The 24,989-nt window shown below is 40.7% G+C and overlaps 5 non-coding genes across 5 annotated transcripts; 4 read left to right on the top strand and 1 right to left on the bottom strand.

Moving 5' to 3' along the window:
• Nucleotides 1-3,347: 3,347 nt before the first annotated feature.
• On the top strand, nucleotides 3,348-3,454 carry TRNAL-CAA (transfer RNA leucine (anticodon CAA)). Its single transcript has 2 exons — nucleotides 3,348-3,385; nucleotides 3,409-3,454. It is a non-coding gene; the product is annotated as a tRNA-Leu (tRNA).
• A 2,544-nt stretch (nucleotides 3,455-5,998) lies between these two features.
• Nucleotides 5,999-6,105, bottom strand: TRNAL-CAA (transfer RNA leucine (anticodon CAA)). Its single transcript has 2 exons — nucleotides 6,068-6,105; nucleotides 5,999-6,044 (listed from the first exon to the last, which is right to left on the bottom strand). It is a non-coding gene; the product is annotated as a tRNA-Leu (tRNA).
• A 10,178-nt stretch (nucleotides 6,106-16,283) lies between these two features.
• On the top strand, nucleotides 16,284-16,355 carry TRNAM-CAU (transfer RNA methionine (anticodon CAU)). Its single transcript has one exon. It is a non-coding gene; the product is annotated as a tRNA-Met (tRNA).
• Nucleotides 16,356-17,687: 1,332 nt separating this feature from the next.
• On the top strand, nucleotides 17,688-17,760 carry TRNAK-UUU (transfer RNA lysine (anticodon UUU)). Its single transcript has one exon. It is a non-coding gene; the product is annotated as a tRNA-Lys (tRNA).
• Nucleotides 17,761-24,050: 6,290 nt separating this feature from the next.
• Nucleotides 24,051-24,122, top strand: TRNAD-GUC (transfer RNA aspartic acid (anticodon GUC)). The gene has a single exon. It is a non-coding gene; the product is annotated as a tRNA-Asp (tRNA).
• Nucleotides 24,123-24,989: the final 867 nt, after the last annotated feature.

Raw genomic sequence — 24,989 nt, 5'->3', positions numbered from 1 at the left:
TTCTCTTAATTGTAGCATCATTTGTCATCTGGAGGGGCTGGTAATGAGAAATAGTTTCATTATTGAATATCTAGCAAGTCCTGGTTCCTTTATAATTAAGAAATATTTCTTTAGTTTCTCTCTCTCCTCTTCCATTTTACTATAGGCACCTAGGAAAAGCCGGCTGACACATTGCCTGGAAATGTCCTTGGATAAATCAGGAAATTCATTAGGTATATGTCCACTTTCCATGTTACCATGGCAACAGTGTTGCTACACTTTCTGCCACTAGATAACAAAGGTCTCCTTTCTTCCAGTTTCTAATACATTTTTCCTCATTCTCCTTTAAGCATCACTGAGTTTAGAGCTGGGCAGCAGGACCAGTGACAGGAAGAAACATTCTCCTCAAGGTCTTTCCAGTTTCCGTGTGTCCAGTCCCAAAGTTACATAGTTTAGTGTTTGAGACCATGAGGTAACAAAATCTGTATTGGCTTGTAGCCATTATGAACTTATTACCTCTCAGTCCCAAATTCACCCTTTTTGCCTGCTTTGTGGAAATGGCTATGAATCTTTAAATAGCTTTCTTTTGCCAACTGGCACTGAAGTTTTGTCAGTAGAGGATGGTGGAGAGTCATTAGAAGGAGTGGGTTTTCCTGCTTACCATGTATTACTTGGCCTGCTGCTTCCCCAGGGCCTGGCACCTACACCAGGCGTGGCTTTCCCCTGCATCAACCCCTGGCAGCAACAAGCAGCCACTCACTTCCCCTGGCATCTCCCTTGAGTGTTTTGTAGTGGAGTGCCCTCGGTGAGAGACCGCTCCAAGAAGAGCTTCCCAAGAAACGTTAGAAGATAGATTTCCAGCAAGTTCCAGAGGGTAGCTTTCAAGCAAGTTCTGCCTGCACAACACCACAGCAATTTCTCTGCTCTTCAGCGAGCCACAGCTGTGCCCTCTCCAAGGCATGGATCTTAGCTAGGGGTGGGGTGAGGGGTAGAGGGCTCTTCCCTTCCGCGCTTCATCTCAGCGATGGGTTAGGGGGTCACTTCCTAAGGTGCTTTATATCAACCCTAGGGGTAGTGACTGCTCTTTATATCTGTTATTCCCATAGTCTTTAGAGTGCTCTTTACTTTTTTACTAGCCAATTCCTTGTTCCTCCAATCCCCTCTTTAGTTAATAATACTTTACATAAACTTGCCCTGTTCAAATTATTGTGTGGTTTCTCTCTCCTGACCAGACCAAGACTGGTACATACCTAACTATTGCTGCATAACAAACCATACTAAAACTTAATGGCTTAACTTAAACAACACTCATCATTCAATTCATCCAATTTCACTGCTCCCCTGAACTTGTAAAGAAAAACTTGAGACAATAAAATAAATTAATATTAAATATTAAAGAGCTGTCTAGGAAGTATACTATGCAGAAGTTCATTAAATATTGACTGTGCTGAGCCCTGCAAGCATCAATCCATCAAAGACAGTTGGATTATGGCATATTTCAGTTGCAATTCTGTATTCACATTACATTTTGATAATATCCATTTTCAGGTATCCCACATATTTTATTTTATTTTATTTTAATTTTTTTAAAGATTTTATTTTTTTCCTTTTTCTCCCCAAAGCCCCCCGGTACATAGTTGTATGTTCTTCGTCGTGGGTCCTTCTAGTTGTGGCATGTGGGATGCTGCCTCAGCATGGTTTGATGAGCAGTGCCATGTCCGCGCCCAGGATTCAAACCAACAAAACACTGGGCCGCCTGCAGCGCAGCGTGAGAACTTAACCGCTTGGCCACAGGGCCAGCCCCCAAATATTTTAAACCTATATCAGAGACTTTCATTTCTATGAAAAAAAAGTATACATAGACTTTAAGGAAGTATAGGAATATACCCGTGCTTTGTAAGGGAGCAAAACCTGCCACCCCAAGATGTGTCTCTTTGGTATGAGGATTATTTTAGGCTGGTTACTTTTAAGAAACAGAAGACTCAGGAAGTTTTTCTTTTTACCTCCTCCTTAACTACCTAAAAGAATTTATATAGAGGGTCTGTTCCAGGAAAAGAGCTATCACCAGAGATAACTATGAAGAATATGACCTAGGTGTGGTAGACTGGGGGCAACGTAGTAAGGCCTGCTTGTTGAAAGTCCTCTCTGTATCCCTTTGTCTCTGTAGGGCATCACAAATGAATTGTCTTCCTCCCTTTTGAAGTCTCAGACCTCTGGCCACTTCTTCTTAGCGTGGAAGGGCATATAAGCCTCAATTGCCTGACTGTTGGGGAGCCTCATCTCTTTGGGGTTCCTGTACATAAGAATTAAATATGTTTTCCTCCTGTTAATCTGTCCTTGATTCCAAGGGACATGTCAGCCAAGACCTCCAGAAGGATAGAGGGAAAATTATTTTTCCTCCCCTACAGCTTCAAGGTATAGGAACCATCCATGCAAAAATTCAACATATGCATATATTAATGTACGCTGTCAATCTTGCATACAGTTGGAATTGCACTGTTGGTATAGTGAAAAAATATAGCCACAATAAAAACAATAAAATCTATAAATAATAACATAATTTTTAAAAGAAATGTTTCTCATTTAATTTTAGAGTAATAGATGAGGAAATCACAGATTTAAAATTGATAACTCTCCAATTTAAGTGTACTATAGATTTAGATGCTTACAGCCTAATTATAAAAATTTGGTGATATTTACTGAAAAGCGTCTGAGAGCCCCAGAGGCAGTAGAGACAGGATTATTACTGCAGAGCACAAGCAATCCTGCAGAACAGAAGACAGTGCTGGGTATTGACCTGTGTAGTGAAATGAATGATGTTAACTACGGCTTCAGGCAATGAAACCACAGTCTGGAGGGGTTGAGAACAATGGGAATGACTCTCGTCCAGAGCAGGAGGGGGTTGGCCGTTTATTCCCTGAAAGTTTCCACAGATCCTGGGGCAGCATGAAGCTAGACCAGCTGGATGAGGGTTTGGGTCACAAAGAACACAGTAGCCCTGGGGTCGGCGTCATAGGTGGGGTCAGAGACATAGGCGAAGATTTGTCCGAGGCCTGAGGCCCTGGTCTGGTGGAGCAGCGGGGCCGAGGGCGGGGGACTTGGCTGGGCTGGGCTGGGAGTACTGTGAGAGGCGGAGACGCCAGGAGGGAGTGTTCCTCAGGATGAGGGCACCTAAGTCTCAAAGGCTGGAGAATTATTCAGTTCCTCACTTCTTAACATTTGTCCTTTCCTGCTTTTCTGTTCCAGTGAATTCGGAGCTCCCGCTTAATCCAACAAATTCCAGAAATAATTTTTTTTTTCTGCGACACAGTTCAGCTCTGATCCATTGGAGTTTACAATATAACACTTTAAGAACTTCAAGACAGCGTGTCAGGATGGCCGAGTGGTCTAAGGCGCCAGACTCAAGATTCTGCTTCCCTGTGTTGGGGCTTCTGGTCTCCGCATGGAGGCGTGGGTTCGAATCCCACTTCTGACACACTCTTCTTTTGTTCTTGCCACGGTGAAGTAAAAAATTTCACCCTGACGGTCCGAACCTACGCTCAGCAAACGAAGCGAAACGGAAATTCCCAATGAAAGAATATTGGGATATTTTCAGAGCCATGCCGACACAACCTCCAGCGCCGTCGGAGATCTCTTCCCAGAAAAAAGTACCGTAACAACTTGTGGTTTTTTCCTTAGTGGTTCCACCGATCAGTCATCCACACTTGGGTCCTGGGTTTTTACTGTGGAGAGAATTACTGAAATCTTCACTGGTTTTTTGTACGCGGAAAAGAATCTGTCATAAAGTTGTATCTAAAAGTTTCCTAGTCACCTGCAACTGTGTTACAGTTCCCTAAACTGTAAGAGGGAAGGTCCCTCAAGATTATGACACTGTTGAAAACATTTGGAGATCATCAATGGCAAAGAAATGTTCACGCTGTGCTCCCTCTGAGATTTCTTCTCAGAATGATGTGATTTAGATGTCCGTCCTTTCGTTTTACGACAGCAAAAAATGTGTTCTCTGAAGTTCTACATAGACTAAGATCTTGGTCTTAAAATTAAGATCTTAGATGTTTTGCAGCTTTGACACTAAATAAATTTTTCTTCCTGTATAGCTTTTAAGTTGCTACGCAGCAATTTCTCTCCTAGCAATGCACCTCAGTGAAATTCCAGCTCAGCTCATGGTTGGCCTTGCCTAGTGTGGTCTGTAGCTTTTTGAGGGACCACATTATTAGAGGCCACTTAGATGTTCATTGGGCACACGTATCTCAGTGGCTGTGTGTGGATTTTGTAGTATGCAGCAGCCATAGGTAGAAGCAGATGTGCATGTAGCAAGATAGATTTTTCAAACTGTGTTGAGTAAAAGAAAAAAAATCAAGGTTAACAGTGCCAACGAAAATTACAATCACACAAACCAACGTTTTTCGAGAGTAGATTTTTTCCTAAAGAATATTAAATACTTTAGAGAGGATCTAAAGAATATTAAATACTTTATATGTTGGGGGAGGAGAAAGGGCTGGATACAGTGCAGGACAGGGGAAAACATGTTTATGGATCAAAGTAGAACTGAGAGTGACCTTTCATGGGCTGATAACACAAAGAAGCCATGGACAGCCAAGTATGATTACCTTACCTCTGAACCTGAAGGCTCTTTTCCCCTTCCCCCATGATTAAATCCCACTTTTGACACTTTACTTCTCACTCCTACAGATTTATAAGCACCCACCACTCTTTCTCCCCCCTCATTCTCCTTGAAATGATGAAATTCCAAATTATTTTTCCCCATTCTTCACTTTCATCTTTTCCAACCATTGTTTTGAATTGGGATTGTTTATTTTCCTTTTACTGATTTCATTTTCTGTGTTTCAAAGTATTCACAGTATGTTCTGGGCTAGATGGGGAAACCTAAAATGTAAAATAAAATAAAAATCATTTTACAACATTTCCTTCCCTTTATAAAGTACCCAACACATGCTTAGGATGCTAAGTATTCAGATCTGGGGGTCCCTCCAGCTAGGAAACTGTTACGGAGCTTCACAGAAACTTAGGGAGCAATGTTCTGAGAATTTGCCACCTTCCCAAATGTGTCATTTCTTACTTAACCTGGAGAATGGCAACATAAGGTATTCTGATGCTATTTTTAAATGCAAAAAGTAAAACCAGAAAATGTATGTGTTTGCTCCTATAGTATATCTTTCTCACTAATGCAAAAACATAAAGGCTGCAAATCAATTCTGGCGGTTGTAAATTGTTTCCATTTTGTTGCTTTCAATTTCTCCCTGTGGGGAAAAGCAGTGAATTTTCCAGTTCTTTATCCACTGAAAAGGCCTAGGACAGATGTGTGAGAGCCCTTCCAGCTGAGTTACCACTAAAGAAAGCCTAGATCTTTCTCTAGGTTGTGTGGTCATACAGGAGACTGGCTTTTGATTTCTCAACGATTTCCCTCTGGCGAGGCAGACAATGCAAACATTTCTGCTGCCCACAAGAATCTAGCTTGAGATCGTTCCCTGGAAAGGGAGATCTTTCTGGTTACTTTGTATTTTTATTTAGTTTTGTTTAAGTCAAACCCCCAGGTTTCGTTACAGTCAATAGGGTGACAGGAAGACATGACCTTCTGATGGAAATCCACTACCTTCTCTCTGGGAAGGTGGGTCACCAGCGGCGGCAAGATTTTCAAATGTGCAGAATTGGCTGCAGAAATACTCCAGGTTCACTAATTGGGAGTTCATTTATCAACTGCTTGATTAGAGGTAAGAGAGAGGACTTTTCTTTGCTGTAGTGTGTTCCAGGTGCGCCAAGTCTTGGGCGAGCATCCGCCGGGGTGGAGCTGACAGTGGGGGGTGTCTTTTAGAAAGAGCTGAACTCCGAAGTAAAATTGATGCTCTAGTGCCCCGTGGGACCCCAAGATGGGGCGACGCGGGCGGGGAGAGCAGTTGTGACTGGGAGAGCGAGAGGAGAGCTGAGCTTTCAAGAGTGAGGCTTTGAGAAGACTGAAAGAAGAAATTTTGGGTCGACTAAGGCAGGACCAAAAGTTGAACCATGTCAGAAGTGGGATTCGAACCCACGCCTCCATGCGGAGACCAGAAGTCCCAAGTGCGGGAAGCGGAAGCTTGAGTCTGGCGCCTTAGACCACTCGGCCATCCTGACATGACAGCTGCAGCTTGTAAAAAGTGATAATTATGTTAATGAACTGAAGACTGCTCCATCCAGAAAGGAGGGAAAAAATTCTAGAAGTTACAGAAGCAAACGTCTTCAGCACTATCTGCAAAAACTAAAGGCAGAAAAGGATGAGTTTTACAGTGAAGCTGGGAGTTGCGCTGGGCGACAGAATTAATGCAGCTCTAAAGACCAGGATCCCGCACTACCGATCTTAGTCTCTTTCTCCCAGCGACCCCTCGCCTCGCCCCTGCTGACTGCGAGTTACACGACTGACTTTAAGGAGCAGGGCATTTGGGAGAACAGATTTTATCGGCGCCGTGTTGTAACTACCGTCTTTCAGCAGCTTTACCCAATGCTCACAGTATTTAATCTTAAGTTTTATTAGTGGGGCTAGGCCTGTGAGTGGGACTTAAATATTCCCTGTACAGTATCATTTTCATCATCTTAACGGTTCCTGCAAGAGTACGCGGTGATCTTGAATATTATTGCACAATGCTCCCGTTTCCTTCCTCAAGGTTCCCCCCCAACGCGCACCTCTCTCCTCTTTACTCCCCTTTCCACCCCCCCTCCTCCTCTCTCCTCCCCTTCATTCCGTTGCCCCTTTCTTTCTCTCTCTCGCTTATCTCCCCCCTTCCATTCATTCGGCCTGCGATGGGAGAAGGGATGTGAAGTGAAGAGGCAGGGCGTGGTTTATTACAGGACATGTAAAAAGAGAAATATGAGAGAGGGTAGGACTAAAAAGAAGGTCTTCCTCTTGGTTTAAAATCTCTACTGAGTAAAAAAGAAAGTTTTTTAAGTCCTTCCTGTGTTCGCTAAGATGACAGGTGTGCATCCAATGTTTACTTTGCGTTCTGTCCCATAGCAACGTTTTTAGTTAGTCCCCCAAATTAATAGCCTTCAGAAACTTTTCATTTCCTACGGAAGACAATCCAAACATATATGCACGGACTGGCAAACAGCTATTGCAAGATGCTATTTGGTGTGTACAACAATCTGGGCCGCGTTGTGTTGTGTTCGTTTTTTGTTTTGCTTTGTTTTGTTTTTCTCTTCATACAGAGAACCTGAAACACTGTTTTAAAGGTAATGCAGAGTAGTAGAAACCTGAGGATCTTGAATCAGACGAGTATGTTTGAATTCAATCTCCATCACTTACAAAAGTGTGATATGTGATGTTTTCTATGATTTTGACCATCTGTGAACATTTCCTTCATCTGTATATTTAGGGGAAAATTCCTAGAGAATTCTCAAGAATCTTGGGAGATTAAAAAAGAATTTATGCAGGTATTTTCCCTAGCAAACCATGTGACAAGTAACAGTTGCTCAAGAGACCATCCACCTTCAAGTTTCTATTTATTACTTCCGGCATTCAGACAGTTTTGCCACAACCCAAATTCCCTGCTCCGTTGCCTTTTCTGAACTGTGGTGTTCCACCTTCCAAACACTTAGAAACTGTGCTCTGAGACCCTCTTTTCTGCCAGTTAATGCTCTTTCAAACTTAGCAACCCCGTCTTCTTGGTCACGTGCTCTGTTACTCAGCCCTTGACATCCCAGTCAGGACTTCTCCCTCTTTGGAACTCCCAAAACATATTGGTATTATCGATCAGATGAAAAGCTGAAAACCTGACTTTCGAACAACTATAATATGAACACAGTTTTAAATATTTCACTAATTAGTGAGTAAGCTGATCAAACTGCTTCAAAGGAGACTATGAAGAATAGACAATACACAACCAGAAAGGCTGAAATAAATTTGCTAACTGATGAAAAATTGGTTAATATCCTATAGGGCAGAAAAACAATGTTTGGGATTATCTCTTCTGCTGGGCAGAATTGTATCATCAATTGAGCAAAATCCTTTGCATTGATGTACTCAAGAATCACTTGCATTATTATCACTTTTCTGTAAGTTAACTTCTACCACCATCAAATTCTAGAACAGCCTAGTGCATAGGAAGTCAGTCAAAGGTGCACACCCCTATAACATCAGATAATTCCTGGAGGGTCTCCTAGGCAATGCCCAGTGCTTCACTAAAGCAAGGACCCGGTAATTTCTGTTGTCTATTTTTAAGCTTTTGACAATTTTTCCTGATACATATAACAGCTTATAGAAGTTGTTTAACAGTAAACTAGTTAGGAGAGTGTTAGTGGAGATGGATACATGTTTAATCAGGTCACTTAGTTCTGACTCTTGTCTTAGTTTACCTATATATAAGCCTGGGAGGTGTATATATTTAATTTCAGCGTGGTGGTCAGATGCAACATTTCAAAATCTCTTACGCTTTCTTTAGTTTACATACTTTCTAATGGACACTTACTTTTCCAAGGTGAATAAAAACAAATGTATTATTCTGCTTTTGTTCTGAAACTTTCTTCTGTCCCTCCCTGCTTCATTATTTAAAAATATCAGATATACGTAGTGCAAAGGGAAGTCAAAATCAGCAGGGTCCAGAAGTCGTGTGATTTTTGTTTCTCAAGCCCAATACAGTGTGCAAGTCAATTAAAAGGTCAAAATCTGGCAGACCAGAGATATAGCCAAGGTCATTAAAAACTCCACAATTGGATTGATTGAAGTAACTAACTCCATATTAATTTCTTCAGGGAAATTTTTGAAGATTTCACTTATAAGGATGTCTTTTAGGATAAAGAGCAGTAAAAATACATTTGCCACAAATTATATCTGTGCACTTGAAAGAAGTTGTTTTAAGAGCTCCTGAACAGAGACTGGGACCCTTTAGGGCAGAAAGAAGGTAGTGTGTGATGGTAGTTGATTGCGTAAAGTCATGGAATTTGTCTTATAAGCTTGAGGTCAGTGGAATGAAGACTCTTCTGCAAGTGAGTTCCACTTGCTCAAAGTGGTTAGAAATAGAACAGGTTCTGAGATAAATATATAATGTGGAATTAGCATCTTCAAGTCTCCGTTGAGGCATTTTGGAGCAGAAACCTTTTCTTTTCTTAAGTCCTCTAGGCTAGTGCTTCTCTCACTTTAATGAGCTTACAAATCACCTGGGGATCTGGTTAAAATGCTGATTCTTACTTAGTAGGTTTGACCTGCATCAAAATCACCTGAAGCAATTGTTAAAGCATAGATTCCTGGGCTCCACCCCTCGAGAAATACTGATTCAGTCAGTCTGGAGTGTGGCCCAAGAATTTGCACTTTTAGCTGCCTCCTGGGAGAGCCTGACACTGCAGATCAGCTAACCACTCTAAGTAACACTGATGAGCGTTTTTAGGCTGCTTAATTTTAAAACGGTTTATGATGAGGATTTTAGGCTGGTTATTTTTAAAACTACAGATGAGAAGCAGGCTCCGAGGACTGGAATTTTGCTTGCCCTTTTGAGAGACATTTGCACTTGTGAAGGAAGGGGGATGACATTGTAGGGACCTGAAATTGGCCACCCCAGGATGTGTCTCTTTGGCATCGGGGTTGTTTTGGGCTGATTCTTTTGATAAACTGGGACAGGGAGGGAAGCTCTGGGGAATGGAACTTGCCCTTGTTGGGACACATTTACATTTGTAAGGTAAATCTCTATCTGTAAAAGGTGCCTCCCTCTCTGTACCAGGAAGAAGAAGAGAGATGACCTATCCCTAGAAACTCTTAATGGGGAAGGCAAGAACTTAAGTTGGTTGCTGTCTGGCAATCTCATGTAACTGATTTAGGGTGGTGGCTTCTAACCTTTCTAACCTTTACTTAACCCGATTTGATTTTTTTCTAAAATTCATGGGATCACCCAACGACCAGACCCCACCTGCACTGATACCATTTTAACTTTTCTTCATGTTCTTTCCTTTGTCTTGTAAAGAGATGACTCACATACCCATGCCTTATAAAATTAGCCCTAACCCTCAACTTGGGGCAGCAGCAGCAGCTCTGCCTGCCCATGGGCCCTGTCCCCATGCTATTCCACACTATTCTCTAAATAAAAGAGCACTACTGCCAGATCTTGAGAGTCTAAGAAATCTTTCTTTCGACTCCTCGGCTCACCGACCCCGCATCATCTATCATTTAACATAAAACAGATTTAACACTATTCACTATGTAACAACAATAAAAGTAATTGATTCTCCTCCACATCAGGCAGTTACCACAGGATGCCAAAATATGTGGTAAATTATGTGGGCTCGGTGAGCCGAGGAGTTGAAAGAAAGATTTCTTGGACTCTCAAGGTCTGGTAGTAGTGCTCCTTTATTCAGAGAGTAGCATGGAGTAACATGGGGACAGGATCCATGGGCAGTGAAGAGCTGCAAACATGGGTTGAGGGTAGGGCTAAATTTATAAGGCATAGGTATGTGAGTTATTTCTTTACAAGACAAAGGAAAGATTATGTTAAAATGGTATCAATGGTCTGGTTATCAGGTGGTCCTATAACTTTGGATAAGAATCAGATAGGATCAGGTCAGGACTCCTATACTTCCTGGAGGATCATGTAGATTAGTACGTAGGGCAGGATGCCTTGGGCTTTTCTCCCTGGGGCAGCCTTGATCCTCATCAATAAAGATGGTATGTTTTAATTCTTATAAAAATATGACTATTTTCATCGGTATCTTCCATACCTTTAATTATTAAATTATATTTTATTCATATGTAAAAAGCAAAACAGGTAGTTGAAGGAGATCAGAGTATGCCATCCCAAAATATGCCACTTAAGAGTAAGGATTGTTTTGAACTGAAATCAACAAGCTTTCTGCCCTTCTTCCTGTCTAAAAGCAGGGCATAAATTTCCATTTGTCCTGGTGTCTCCCTCTCCCTTAAGACGGAGAAAACTACTCAAGAGACAATTCTTGCCATCTGAGACTACTCTTATCTGCATAACAAATCCTACTAAACAACCCTTACTTACCATACCATTATCAATCACCTTCCCACAACTTACCTCTCCCCAGAAGCCCCAAACCCCCTTTCCTTTGGCTAGCTTCTTCTCCACACTTTATTTCCTTTATTAAGATGGTATAGAAGCCCCCAATTCTAAACACATCCTTAAGCCACATTTCTTTGTGAACTTCCATGCACATGTGTGTAATTAAAATCAGTTTTTTTCTCTTGTTAACCTGCCTTTTGTCCGTTTAATATGCATGGCCCTAACTACTGAGCATAAGAGGGTAGAAAAGAAAGTTTTTCCTCCCCTAGATGGTGTTGGCCAAAAAATATCTGATAAATAATGAAGTTATTAGACACTAGTTAATACACATTATCTGAATATGTTAATAATTAAAATGGGCTGGCATCTTTTCTGATTTGAATTATGTAAAACCTAGATAACATAATGATAGAAATACATAAAAATTTGTTTCATTACACTTTTAGGTGAAATTTTAAAAGACTGATGGCTCTTGATGTTAATACAATTACATTTACTAACATAGCTAATGGGTTTTAAAAGTTGGGCTAATCTAGTACTGAGACAATAAATATCTTTATTGATTTAAAGGCCTTTTAAAAAATAATTGTTCAACACTGAATTTATGTATCGCTAGAAAATAAGCTCTTTGAGGACAAAGATAAGATTTTTATCCTCATTGCTTAGGACTGTGTATGGCATATAGTAGATGAAAAGATGATTTTCAATAAAAATAAAACCATGACTCTCATCCAGATATAAAAATTAGCACATATTGAAGACTTTGTTTAACTCATAATATGAGAATCAAGCAGATTTTGTAGCCAGTCCAAAGGAGAATCCAAAGAACAGACACATTTATACATCAGGAAAATTGAAACAAGTGTGAAAATGGATATGAAACTAGCTTCTTGTACAGTAAGGCAGGGAAATCATTTGAACCTCCACAGGACAAGACAGTTTGCGTGTCTATAGACAAGAATTATTTTGCATTGTTTCCAGGTATTTATAATTTGCAGAGTTGTAAATCAAATCAGAATTAAATAACCCAGAGAGGAGTCTTTGAGACAATGTGTTGTTTTCCATTGACTCAAGAAATTTTCCCTACAGTGCTCATTAAATGTTTGTTGATTAAAACAATTACCATAATGAAAGATAAATAATGTCTACAGCATCAGGGAAAATTTACTTTATGGGACCTATAGGCCAAACTTCACTGGCTTGTGATTCTAGTATTCTTTCTTTCATCATCTTGCCTTTTTATTGCATAAAACACAACTAACATATTTGAGTTCTATTTTTCTTTTAGGTTTTAACATCTAACTTTAGGGAGATTAAAATTTTTTCTCTCTTTTAAGAGACATGCTGTTATCTTTTTATACTAACAAAGAATATCTATGATAGAATATTTTAATTCCAGGATCTATAGACTAGATACAAGCAATCACTGGTGATTCTGTTACTGCATAAAACTGGGGTTCTCTTCCTTGATGATCATTTAAAAACCCTGATTATTATAGCATCAGCTTTTGAGAAAGGAAGTCAACTTTATTCTGTGAGATTGATCTGCAGGGAGACAGGGGGCGTGTGCCTTCAGATCTGTCTCCTGATTCAGGATTTGGGGAGAAATTTAAGAGGTTAGGGATAACAGGCTGGCATGCAGAAACACTGGCAGGATACATTTTGATTGGTGGGCTTCAAGCATTTATGGTAAAGTTTTAAAAATTTATGATAAGGCTCTAAACATTTATGGTAAAGTTTTAAACATTTATGGTAAGGTGGGGAAGGAATTTTAACATGAGTTGTTCCTGAATAACAGACCCTTTGCTTCTGATAAGAGTCTGACTTTTAAGTTCCAGTCATGTCCTGGTCCTTTGGTTGCACGGGGAGGAGAATCTTTGGTTCCCTGGTCATTTCAGGTCAAGATTTCTTCTTCTGTACATGCTCTGGCTACATGACTTCAAATTTTCTGAAATATGGTTCTTAAGCACTCTGTTGATAAGAGGTGAGGTCTGTTCAAACTGACTACATGGGTCCATGGTTACAATTCTGCAGTCAAAGCAAATCTATTTTCTCTATTTCTCATTTGGTAATTTTAATCTAGTTTTCATCTTTCTTTATTAGTCTTTCATATTTTTCCTCTCTTAAAATCTGTTATATTAATTCTGGAATACTCACTTAGATATATTTCTTCTACTTAGTCTCTCTTCATTTGTATCAAATTTCTTATTTAACCTTTGAGTGTTTAATAAGTATGATATTTTTAATGAAAAGTTCTTAATATTAATATAGTCAAACTTGTCAATCTGTCTTTATCATTGGAATTATTTTCTTTTATTTAAAAGTCCTTTTCTATCTTTAGTTCTTAAAGATATTCTTCATTGGTATCCTCTAAATGTTTGTATTTTCTCTCTCCCCTGGAATGAAAGTCACTTCAAGGTCAGTTTAGTACAATTCAATTCAGATGACCCCATTAAAAACATCTACTGAGGGAGCACTGCAGGTGAGTGTTTAACAAGTGGGATTTCAAGATGAAGCCTCCATATTTTTTCCTTGAGACATCAGGCTCTCCCTTTGAGGATCCAGGATCTGACTTTTCAAAGTTGAGAGCAAGATAGTAGAGAAAGCTGGGGGAAGGCCAAGAAAGAGGATGAGATACCATGAAAATTTGGGGAGCAGAACCAGCTATATGATTTATGGGACTCAGGGAAAATGAAAATGGGGGCCCCTTGTTCAAAGAGAAGGAGGAAAGTGTTGTTAAAATTATGAAAGTGTACACATATAAAAGTGGGCTTGAGGCTGACTCCCACCAAGACTCCTACCCAACTTATTCCAGTACTGCCAGGCTGCTACCCTGGGGCAGGGAGGACAGACAGCCACTCTGCCACAGCCTGATAGGCACCAGGTTAGGCTGCAGGTCCCTGACCCCTCTCCCCTGGATCTCCTAGGGGGCTTACTGATGGAAGCAGGTGTGGGAGGGGGTTGGGAAGGAAAGTAAGGCAAGGTACCAGTGGCACAGCAAATTGGCTGCTGAAAACTCATCTCTGAGAGACAAGACCTGCGAGAACAGAGGCTTCAACTAAAGCCCCACTCCTGTGCTTGCTCTATGTCCTGTTGGACGTCACTTGCAAAATACATGTTTAAAGATAAAACTACTAAGAGTTTCAATAGGGCAATTGCAGAGCATTAAACCCCAAGAGCAGGGCCCTCTGAGTGCAGGTTTTGCGTGGAGGGGAGCTGTGTTGTGCAATTGCATAGGTCTCAGGACCATACAGCTGGCCCTTTGGGGAGAATAAATCGGATTCAGAATCTTGTGGGAAAGATACTGGCTTGGTCCCTCTGGTGATGAAAATGTCACCTACAGCTCCTCTAGCAGCTCTAACCTGTGGCTGAACTGTGACTGCAACATGAGTCTCCTAAATACGTACGTTAAGCAGCTAAATAGCATTTGAAAGATAATTTTGAAGGCAGTAAGGAGTGATAGAAATGAAATATGTGTAGCGTTTCCCCTGGAATCCAAAGCTAAACAAAGGCCCACAAAGAGGGAGCAACCGCAAGTACTCAGGTTAGCTTTGCTGGACTAAGAACATTTGCATTGAGCTTTTGAACAGTCTTACAGAGGGCCGCTAACCACGCCAAAGCCTGGACCACAACTGTACCTTATCACATTTCCAGATCCTCCTTTCAAGGTTTTCCTGGAGGAGCACTCGCTTAGAACTTAAAGTTACTGGCTCACAAGACCAGAAGGCAGAGATTCTCTTTTAGAAGGCTGTAGTTTTATTCCCTTAATGCAGCTGGGGAAGTTACTGGGAGTGAAATCAGCCGGGGGTATTGATGACCTCATGGCTTCTGTCTAAGGAGGTCAACACGAAGTTTGTGGCTTCTGTAGCAGAGAAAATGAAAAAGAGTAGACCCAGGGCCCTGCAGAATTCAGAGGGGAGTTGAGATGGAAAGAACAGCTCAGAAAGTGTTTCAGTCAGCATCTTCTGAGGTTGGAGTGTATACAGCAAAAATCACTCTTTTGGATTTGAGATATTGGTGGCCAGGTTCCTCGTAAAAACTGGCCTTCTCTCTGCCTTTGGAGAATAATGATTTCTGGTTCCTCAAGAAGTTTGGAATATTGATAATCTCTCTTTGTAAAACTCCATTTAAAAGTTTCACCTTTCCAGTAGCACCTTTATGTCCAAGACTTGCTTTTTTCCCCCTACATTAGAACAATCCAAATCATACAAATGAATGTGGCACATAACCGTGAAGCTGAAAGGAGAGAAGTCTGGTTTTGGAGAAGTGGGCAGCAGTTGGCCATGGGTTCAGGTGTGAACAAAGATTCTAGCAAGGGAAAATCACTTTGGACTTTGATAACTATAAGGCCAAGTGCTTAGAGAAGAAAAGGAAAAATGACCTGTGTGAACCAGGAGGCAATTTCAAATATGTCTGAGTAAGGGGTAGTAGCAACCTTGGAAGGTGGGAGAAAGAGAGCCAGTGGACGAGAGGAACAAGAAGGAAAGCTGAGGGAAAGGGCCTTAGTTAACAAATGACGAGACAGAAAAGCTTAAAAATGGCTTTCCAGGATTCCCTGTCTGGAAGAATTAAGATTTGCAGACAAAAACAGGTCCACACACAAAACTAAAAAGCGATCCAAGCCTCATCCAACGTCCACAGACCAAGTGGTCAAAACGTACAGACAGACACACAAACTTATTCAGTCTTATATATAGAAATAACCGCTACAATCTTGTGAAGGCAATTTCACTGTGGTGGGGAACAGAGAACCGAACCTCCTGTGAGTCTGTATGCAGTCTCCATGTCTCCCTCAACTCTGTGAGTTACAATTCTGAGAAGTATTTTATTTTCCTTCTTCTCTTCCGCTACATCTTCAGTTTCTACTTGGTCACTCCAGCCTGGCCGGAGACAGGGCCACACGACCACATAGCGCCCCTGCCCTGACCTCGGCCTTGCCAAGGACGCGGAGGAGTCAAGGCGTTTCAACTCCAGCGTCAGTACATGCGTTGTGGGAGACGCGGGGAAAAAAATCAGTTCTAAATCCATCCCTAGAAATCAGTGTATGAGACTCCAATGGGTTGAATACCAGGTTCTTGAGATCCAGTTTCAGAGCTTCGATTTTCTTGAGTAAGTTGGAAAGGAGCAGACGTCTTAGAGATTTGGTTATAGGCAGCAATATCGAGAAGGGAATGTAGGGCAGACCCAGAATGAAAGACGGAGGTTGGAGGAAATTGGGTGGAAAGAGAGAAAGTATTGACAGTACCTGGACGTTCGTGTTAAAACATGTACACAAATTAATAAGAAACAAGAAAACACGACCTGGCAGGGAGCAGAGTGGCGCAGCGGAAGCGTGCTGGGCCCATAACCCAGAGGTCGATGGATCGAAACCATCCTCTGCTAAGAGCTCTGTTTTTCCACAACGCTGGATCAACACATTCTCTTGTCAAATTCCAAGATTCCCACAAGAACACTAGGCAAAGGAAACTAAGTCCAGACACTAATAACAGTGACACTGTTGCCTTACACTTCGTGTTTTCTTTTGAATCTTGAAAATTGGCCATTATCAAAATTGTGTCTTTATAACATTTTTAAAGATCATAACATATTGGGAAACAATGCAACATATTATTTATTACCTATATGCAATGATATTGCGTCTCCTTCTACTCTTCCGCTACACCTTCAGTTTCTCCGTCGCCCTAACTCTGCTTCTTTGCCTCTGCAGAGGTGCTAACGTGTCTCATGAACGAATGAAGACCTTCCGTGACAGAAGCCGTGAACACTGTTTCCCTGCCTGGTCCTTTCTGTCTCTAAATAGGACGGAGCTCAAGATAAAATGTGGAGTTGAAAAATAGAATAGGACAAGGATAAATGTGGACTCCGTGTGTTGGTGTGGAGGCGGGCGTTGTATTACCTAGTGGTTTCACTTTCACTGAAGGACGGATGGGCTGAGAAATGGCTAAATTGGCAAACAGGTTGGAGAGATGAGAGGACAACAGAGTGGAGAGAAGAGGGGGAAAGAGACTAGAGAGAGAGTGAAGAAAAGGAGCGTGAAGGAAAGGTGAGGAAGGTGGGCGTGCTGAAAAATGAGATGGACGAAAATTTTGGAGAAGTGGGTTTTCAAGGAGTTAGTTTCCTGGACGGAAACAGCTCTTGGGAGCGGGCGTGACGTTTGTTTATTTGTTGCTCCAGCATTAAGATTCCAGGCAAGCCCAAACTCTGAAAGAAAACACAAGAGGAAACAACGGGAATTGAAATACCTGCCTTGAGCCATAACCTTCATCCTTCTTTACCCACTTTTTGATTCTCCTGAAGTGTTTTCCCACCTACTGATGTCATTGGCGCAACGGGTACTCGGCAAGCTGGTGAAGGAGCCCGCGCGTCCGCTCTAAAGCCGCCTCTAACGAGTAGGTGCTGCCTCTAGGCTCTGTCCGCAATCGCTAACTGCAGGAATATTCGCTCCCCAACGGATCCCACCCTATTCTGAGCCAGACTTTCTTTGTCATTCCCTCTGCAATAAATACCACCCAGTAATTGTTTGTGTACGGAAAAAACAGTTTGGGGGGTTAAATGGAATGCTCAATACAATAAAGCTCGGTTCCAACGCGGAGTCCTTGGGCATGTAACCAGCACCCTAGGAAGACCCTCATAATTTCCGAGATCGTCAACATCACTAGCACGTCTTAGTGCTTATAGTCATTTTATACAGAGAGTTAAAATAGGCATTGCGGGGCCTGGATAGCTCAGTCGGTAGAGCATCAGACTTTTAATCTGAGGGTCCAGGGTTCAAGTCCCTGTTCAGGCGCTGCTTGTTTGTTTTATTTCGGTTAGGTCTAGGTAAAGGAAACCTAACAGCCAAAGCTGACGGAGGCATTGCCCCAAAAGCTTTTACGTCTAGTCTTCGATTATCGTTTCCCAATATTCATTGAAACACTTCCCCAAGTTTTCAAGAGAAATTGAAAAAGGGTATCATATAAAAATAATAAACCAGCGATAGAATTACAGAGAAGTAAGCCAATGTAAAATTCCCTTGAAACGATTCATTAATCTGCGAGTGTGGGGGAAGAATTTGGGTGGACCCCAATAGAATGTAAGCGAGGAGTGATTTTGCATAGTCTGTCTCTGAGGTTCCACATGGTTTAGAACAGCTCTTCCTACATAGAAAATTTGCAGCACCTTGCAAAAAATACTGATTGAAAAACTTATGCCCAAACACATTTTGAAACTGTATTAGAGCTATTTTTTGAGTTCACATTAAAAAGTTTCTGTCATTACTCCAGGATTTGAATTATGGCTAAAAACCCCAATCATAGTAGTGCATAACTACTATGGGCAGTGTGAAACAAAAGTACTGAGAGTTCAATGTTACTTATAATTTTTTTTTCTTTACCTTAGGTCAAAATAACACACTTAAAAGTTCACTGTGTTAGTTTTCACTCTTTCTTTTTGGTTATATTATTAATGTAAAATAATGAGGTCCACACCGTTTTGAATCTCTGTCCCATCCTTGTTTATTTTACTTATTTTTGTGCGTGCAAAGAGATATTCTCAAAGAAATGTCACTCTGCTTCATTGGGTCATTCCCCTTTCTTCCCTCCATCCTTTTCGACTCATTCCTACCTATCCTCCATCAATCTTACCAGTTTCTGGCTTATCCTTCCTGTATCTCTTTTTGAACAAACAATCAAGTACATAATTTTCTTATTTCCTCTTTTTTCTTACACTAAAGATAGTATACTACAGATATTAATTTGCACTTAATCTTTTCTCTTAACACTATATCCTAGAAGTCTCTTCATGTCAGCTCATAGAGATCTTCCCTGTTCTTTTTCACGGCTGCATAGGTACTCCATTGCGTGGAAGTAGTGATCTATTTAACTATTCTCTTATATATGAGCATTTGAGTTGATTCCAATATTTTGCAATTACAAACAATGCTGCAATGAATGAATATGTACATGTCTATTTTCATTTTGTTGGAGCTAGATTTTCAGGGTAAATCATTAGAATTGGGATTGTTGGGTGAAATGATTAATGTATATGATATTTTGTTAGATACAGCCAAATTCCCCTCCATAAAGTTTTTATCAACTTGCATTCCCACCAGTAATAAATGAGTGCCTATTCCCCATAGCCTTGACATATTTTTTATTTTTTGCAAATCTGATAGCAGAAAAGTGGTATCTATGTTGATTTCAATGCATTTCTTTATCTATTAGGGAGTTTGGACATATTTTTATAGGTATAAAGGCCTTTCCTTTAGGGAAAGGGGAATGCCCAGAAATTTCAAGGAACTGCTGGTCAAATATCCAAGTTGACATTGATATCTAAGGTTCCAACACATTATCAGGGCCTCCCTGCTACAATGGGGATGCATGAAAGCCAAGTAATAAATGGAGTCTGGGCCCAGGTCCAGTGGGTCACTGATAGATCTGATGTTGTTCTCAGGTGTACTCTCCAACACACTTTGTGCACAGTCTCTGTCTCAGAGTCAGCTTCCTGGGAACCCAAACTAAGTCTCTTTCTAAGACAGAGTCTTGAGTTTAATGTTATTTCTTTTTTTATTGACAGAAGTATCTAAGTCTACAAGTTTTCCTCTGATTACTGCTTTAGCTGCATCCTATCAGATTCGCCTATCAGTATTTTTGTTTTCTAGAAATTCTACACTTTTTGTTTATTTTTTCCTTTGGCCCTAGATGTTAAAAGAAAGTTTTATAATTTTCAGGTGGTTAAGAAAATGTTGTTTCTATTATTACTACATTTTAGAATATATTAAGTTTTTCTGGGGGAGGGGGAGCTAATATATGAGGAATTTTCATGAATATGTGGTGGACAATTTTCTCATTTCAAGATGCAGACTTTGGAATCTATGCATCAGACCATTCACACATAAACCAATGAGCATTTGAGTTGTTTCCAGATGTTTAATATTGTACACAATTCTACTACAAACACTTATGCACATACCGCATGATATAGAGGTACAAATATTTCTTGTGTGTATGTTCCTGGAAGATAAACTGTTGATTTGTTAGGTTACATAAATGTTTAACTTTTTGAGGTAATGACAAACTGTTTTTCAAAGTTGTAAAAATGTATGCCTCTGTCTTAGTCCATTGGGGCTACTACCACAAATTACCAGAGACTGGGTGGCTTATAAACAGCAGAAATTTATTTCTCATAGTTCTGGAGGCTGAGAAGTCCAAGATCAAGGTGCTGGCAGATTCCCTTGTGGTGCGAGCTTCCTGGTTCATTGACCACTGTCTTCTTGCTGTGTCCTCAAGTGGCAGAAGGGACAAGAGAGCTCTCCGGGATCTCCTTTAAAACAGTACTAATCCTATTCATGAGGGATTAACTCATGATCTAATCACCTATTAAAGGTCCTATCTCCTAATATCATCACATTGAGGATCAGGATTTCAACATATGAATTTTGGGGGGATACAAACATTCAGTCCATAACATTCTGCCCTATGTAATTCAGTTCGAATCTAAGGGCCTGAGAACCAGGAGTGGCAAGGGCAGGAGAAGATCAATGCTCCAGTTCAAGCAATCAGGCAGGAAGATCTGAATTCTTTCTTTCTTTGCCTTTTTGTTCTATTCAGGCCCTCAAAAGCTTGGATGATGCCCACCCATACTGGGGAGGGCAAAAGGCTTCACTCAGTCCACTGATTCAAATGCTGATTTCATCCAGAAACACCCTCACAGACACACCTGGAAATAACGTTTACCGAAATATCTGGGCACCCTGTGATCCAGTCAAGTTAACACATAAAATTAACTAACACAGTCCCTTTTGGCAATGCATGAGAAATACCATATATTCAAATTCTCTCCAAGTGTTGTTATTTTTGTACATTTAATTTTTATTCTATCAAGTGGAGGTAAATGGCATCTTGTTGTGGTCATGGTTGCATTGCTTTATCACAGTGAGGTTGACTATCTCTACCTAGCTTTGGATTTATACATCTGACTTTTTTTTCTGAATACTAGTTATTTATCTATTTGACTGCCCATTTTTCTATTGGGTTGATGTGTTTGACTTATTAATACACAGGAGTTCTTGATACATTTTTTGTTTTTCTTTAATCTCTTGCAATTCAATTCAACTATTTGAATTGCAGTTAATCTTTTTCAGTGTAACTTGTGTTTTCATTTTAAGCTATAATTTGGTTAAGAAAAACTATTCATTTCATATGCACAAATACATCAAGGTTTTCTTGAACCTGTAGCATTTCTGTGTTATTTTTAGCCAGTCTTTCCAACCTTTATTACTCCAGTATACATTCTCATGATGTGGTAGTCACTTGCCTATTGATTCTCGTGTTCTTTCTTCACCCTTCTCCTGCACCGATCTATATTCAAGAGGGCTGAACTGCTTAGGCTGCATTTCCCAGGCTGACTTCCCACCTGTCTGCAGCTTAGTTTAGTAAATAAAATATACTGTGGGAGATTAGAGCACCAATGCGATCAAGTAGCCAGATAGTTTCCACTCCTCTCTCTCTTTACTTTGGGCACCATCTACGGAAATAGCTGCATATTCTTCTTGACTTCAGTTCTCACAGAATAGGGCTAGTATGATTAGACTTTTGGTCTGGATAGTTTCAATTCCTGTCTCTTCCTGAAGGTATGATGGTACTTTGCTTTTCTTTTTTGGGAGACTTTGAGAACATCTTCACATGTACAGAGCATTAACTTTTTGAGTGTGAGTTAAATTTTGGTAAAATGCTGAGATTGGATAATGAGAAGCAAAAGGGGTAGGCCTCACATGTCTGTTTGTGCTCAGATTTATTCCTCACCTTTTTTTGTGCTGTATACCACAAAGATGCTGGAGTGTGTAAGCTGCATTTCCCAGACTCCTTCTCAGATGGCTTCTGATTGTGTTTAACCAACGTTAGTCAGTGGATGGAGATTAGAGGGAAGAAGCATGAGTGAAAACTGGGTATTACCCACCACTGCCTGGCCTTGGCTGCATCTCCTCAATGCAGCAAATGCCTAAAGGACAAATCTGTTATGGTTTCAGGTTCTTCCAGGTAGCCCCATCTTTTAGCTTTTAGTGGCTTCCTGCTGTTGCTGATCTCTACCCTATTTGTTATATCAGCTCTTCTATCATTACCACAGCCAATTTACTATAATAAATTTCTCCATATTATTACCTAGAAGAGTATACACAGCTTCCTGATTGATTCATATATATGCTATTGAGAGTTTTAAATTGTGTTTTTGGCATTTACATTCTTGATCTTTCTCATGTTAATCTTTATCCAATTTCATATTTTCCCCCCATGGGTATAGTATATTTTTCCTATCTCCATTTATTAAATAGTTTCAACTCTCCTCTGATCTGAAATGCACCTCTGTCAATATACCAAATTGTGTATAAGCATAGATCTCTTTCTGAGCCATCTATCCTATTTTGTCAATTTGAGCCTCTATTCCGGTGCCTGTATTGTAATATAGGAATTACTGGAGTGTCTAATAAGTCCTGCAAGCTTGTTGGCAATTCCTTATCTTTAGTAAAAGTATTTTTGCTCTTATAGGCCCTATACACTTACGTACAATTTTACAACAGTTTATCAGTTCTTAGAAAACACTGTTAGAATTTATGTTGGAACTCCATTGAATTGATAGGTCAATTTAGGAAGAAATGATGTCTTTGAGTTATTGTCTTCCTATGCATAAACATGATATATTTCTCCATTTATTTAGGTCTTTAATGTCTATTTTGAAAATAGGCTATTTTGTCATCCTGCCTCTTCTAATATCGTTAGAAACTTTGTGTTTTTTATCTATTAGTTATCATTATATTATTTAAGAGCTTTGTTCTTCTCTTTCTTTAGACAATCTCTTTCGTTTCTTTAGCCTGAGCAACAATACCATAAGACTGTGTCTTCTTCCTCCTCGCCTCCCTTCTCTCTCACCCACAACCAATTTTAATCAGTACCTTTACAACTTTTAATGTATGCTGTGGTGTGGTTGACTAAGTTTATGAGCATAACACCTTGTCCTTCATTTTTATTGTAGTGGATTAGTCCCCCGAAATTTGTGTCTATTCAGAACCTCAGAATGTGACCTCAGTTGCAAATAGGTTTCTGTAGATGTAATTAGTTAAATTAAGATGAGGTCATACTGGGTTAGGGTGGGCCCTAAATCCAATGACTGGTGTCCTTATGAGAGAGGGTACACAGAGATGCAGACAGAGGGAAGAATGTCATGTGACAACAGAGGCAGAAGTCGGAATCATGCAGCTACAAGCCAAGGAAAACCATGGATTGTGGAAACCACCAGAAGCTAGGAACAGACAAGGCAGGATTCTTCTCTAGAGCCTTCAGAGAGAGTATGACCCTGTCAACATCTTGATTTCAGACTTCTAGTCTCTAGAACTAAGAAATAATAGATTTCTGTTGTTTTAAGTTAACTCAATTTGTAGTCATTTGTTCTGGCAGTCCTGGGAAACTTACCAGTTTTCTCTCAGTACAGACATTCATTTTAGTCATGGATGTTCAGGTTGTCTCCAATTCCCTGCTGCCTTGAATTACTGCAATGACTATCCTCTGTGAAGCTGCCTATGCAACTGGGCTGGAATTTCACTGAGGAATACCCCTAGTGGTGAAATTTCTGCTACTAAAAGGCCATACAGGAACAAACACTTACTGAATGCCAATGCTGCAAAATCTAAGACCTAGATTTTAAGACTCAGCTTGTACCTTTATTCCATGTAGAAATTCATACATATATATATGTGATTGCTATTATGACGAACTGAAACAGAGGAAGTTTCGGTTCTAACATCTAACTCACGGAGGTCTGAGAAAAATTCCCAGGGGAAGGTGACCCTTGAGGTAAATCTAAAATAACGAATAAACTTGAAGCGAAGAAGGAGAGAAGTTATTCTGAGCGGAGGGAACTTTTATTTTAAGTTTAATGCATTCCTTGCTGTTAATGAACATTTCTTTGTTATTAGTGATGAAATTATTTATAGCAATGTCATAATCTGTCGTGGGACTGAATTCTCTGCCCAGAAAAAAAAAGTTCAGGACCCAACCTGTGGGTTCCTCTTCAACTGAGAGTCTTTTTTAAGATGTGACAACGTCTTCCTCGTTAGTATAGTGGTGAGTATCCCCGCCTGTCACGCGGGAGACCGGGGTTCGATTCCCCGACGGGGAGACTGGAAGTGTGGTTTTCTTGCCTGGGTCTTAACAGTAGCAATTTTTCTCGTGGTTGCACTCCAGGAAAGAGATCCTTCTGCCTTATTTCTCTCTCTTTTTGTTGTAATTGTTTTAAGTTGAATTTCCGCGTGTTAGCTTAGGAATGCGTTCACTGAGCAAGCGACGGCCTTTGATGCAAATCCACTACCGCCTTCTCTCTGGAAGAAGTCACCAACGGCGCGGGGATTCAGTGTGTGCTCATTTGGCTCTGGCAATATTCCAGGATCTTTAAATGGGAATTTTCGTTTGTTGACTGTTTGAAGTGTGAGAGTTGCGTCTTTCTTTGCTGGAGCGTGTTCAGGCACGCTAGGTCAGGGCGAGGGTCGGTAAGGGGCCGGGCTAGGGCAGTAGGTATCTTTGGGGAAGAAAGAGAGGCACTACTGGCAGGAGAAGAAGGTGAACTAATGGAGGGTGATGCTTCGAGCGGGAGATCCCAAGATGGTGCGGTGTGGGCAGGGCAGGGCGAGCCGTTGTGGATGGAAGAGCGGGAGAAGAGTTGAGGGGGCAAGAGCGAAAAGAAATCTTAGGTGAAAGGGGCTCTAAATTGTTCGCACAGGAGCAAAACTACAAGCTTGTCAGTCGTGGGATTCCAACCCACGCCTCCGTATAGGAATCAGAAGCTTGGAACGCTGCAAACAAAGATGCTGGCGCTGAAAATCACTAGATCACCCTGCTATCGACTATCTTTTCCCATGGCATAGCCAAAATTCCGGGCAACACTTGATCAAAGTCGCTTTCAGGAAGTATAGATTTATTTTAAAAAGTGAAAGAGAGAGACTAGAGGAAGCAGCAATTCCCAGCTGTCTGTGAATTGGAACGACGGGAA

This window comes from Equus przewalskii, chromosome 19 (genome assembly GCF_037783145.1).
Source record: "Equus przewalskii isolate Varuska chromosome 19, EquPr2, whole genome shotgun sequence".
NCBI classification, from domain to species: Eukaryota; Metazoa; Chordata; class Mammalia; order Perissodactyla; family Equidae; genus Equus; species Equus przewalskii.
Note: the sequence above shows the minus strand (reverse complement) of the source record. Positions and strands in the feature narration are given on the sequence as shown.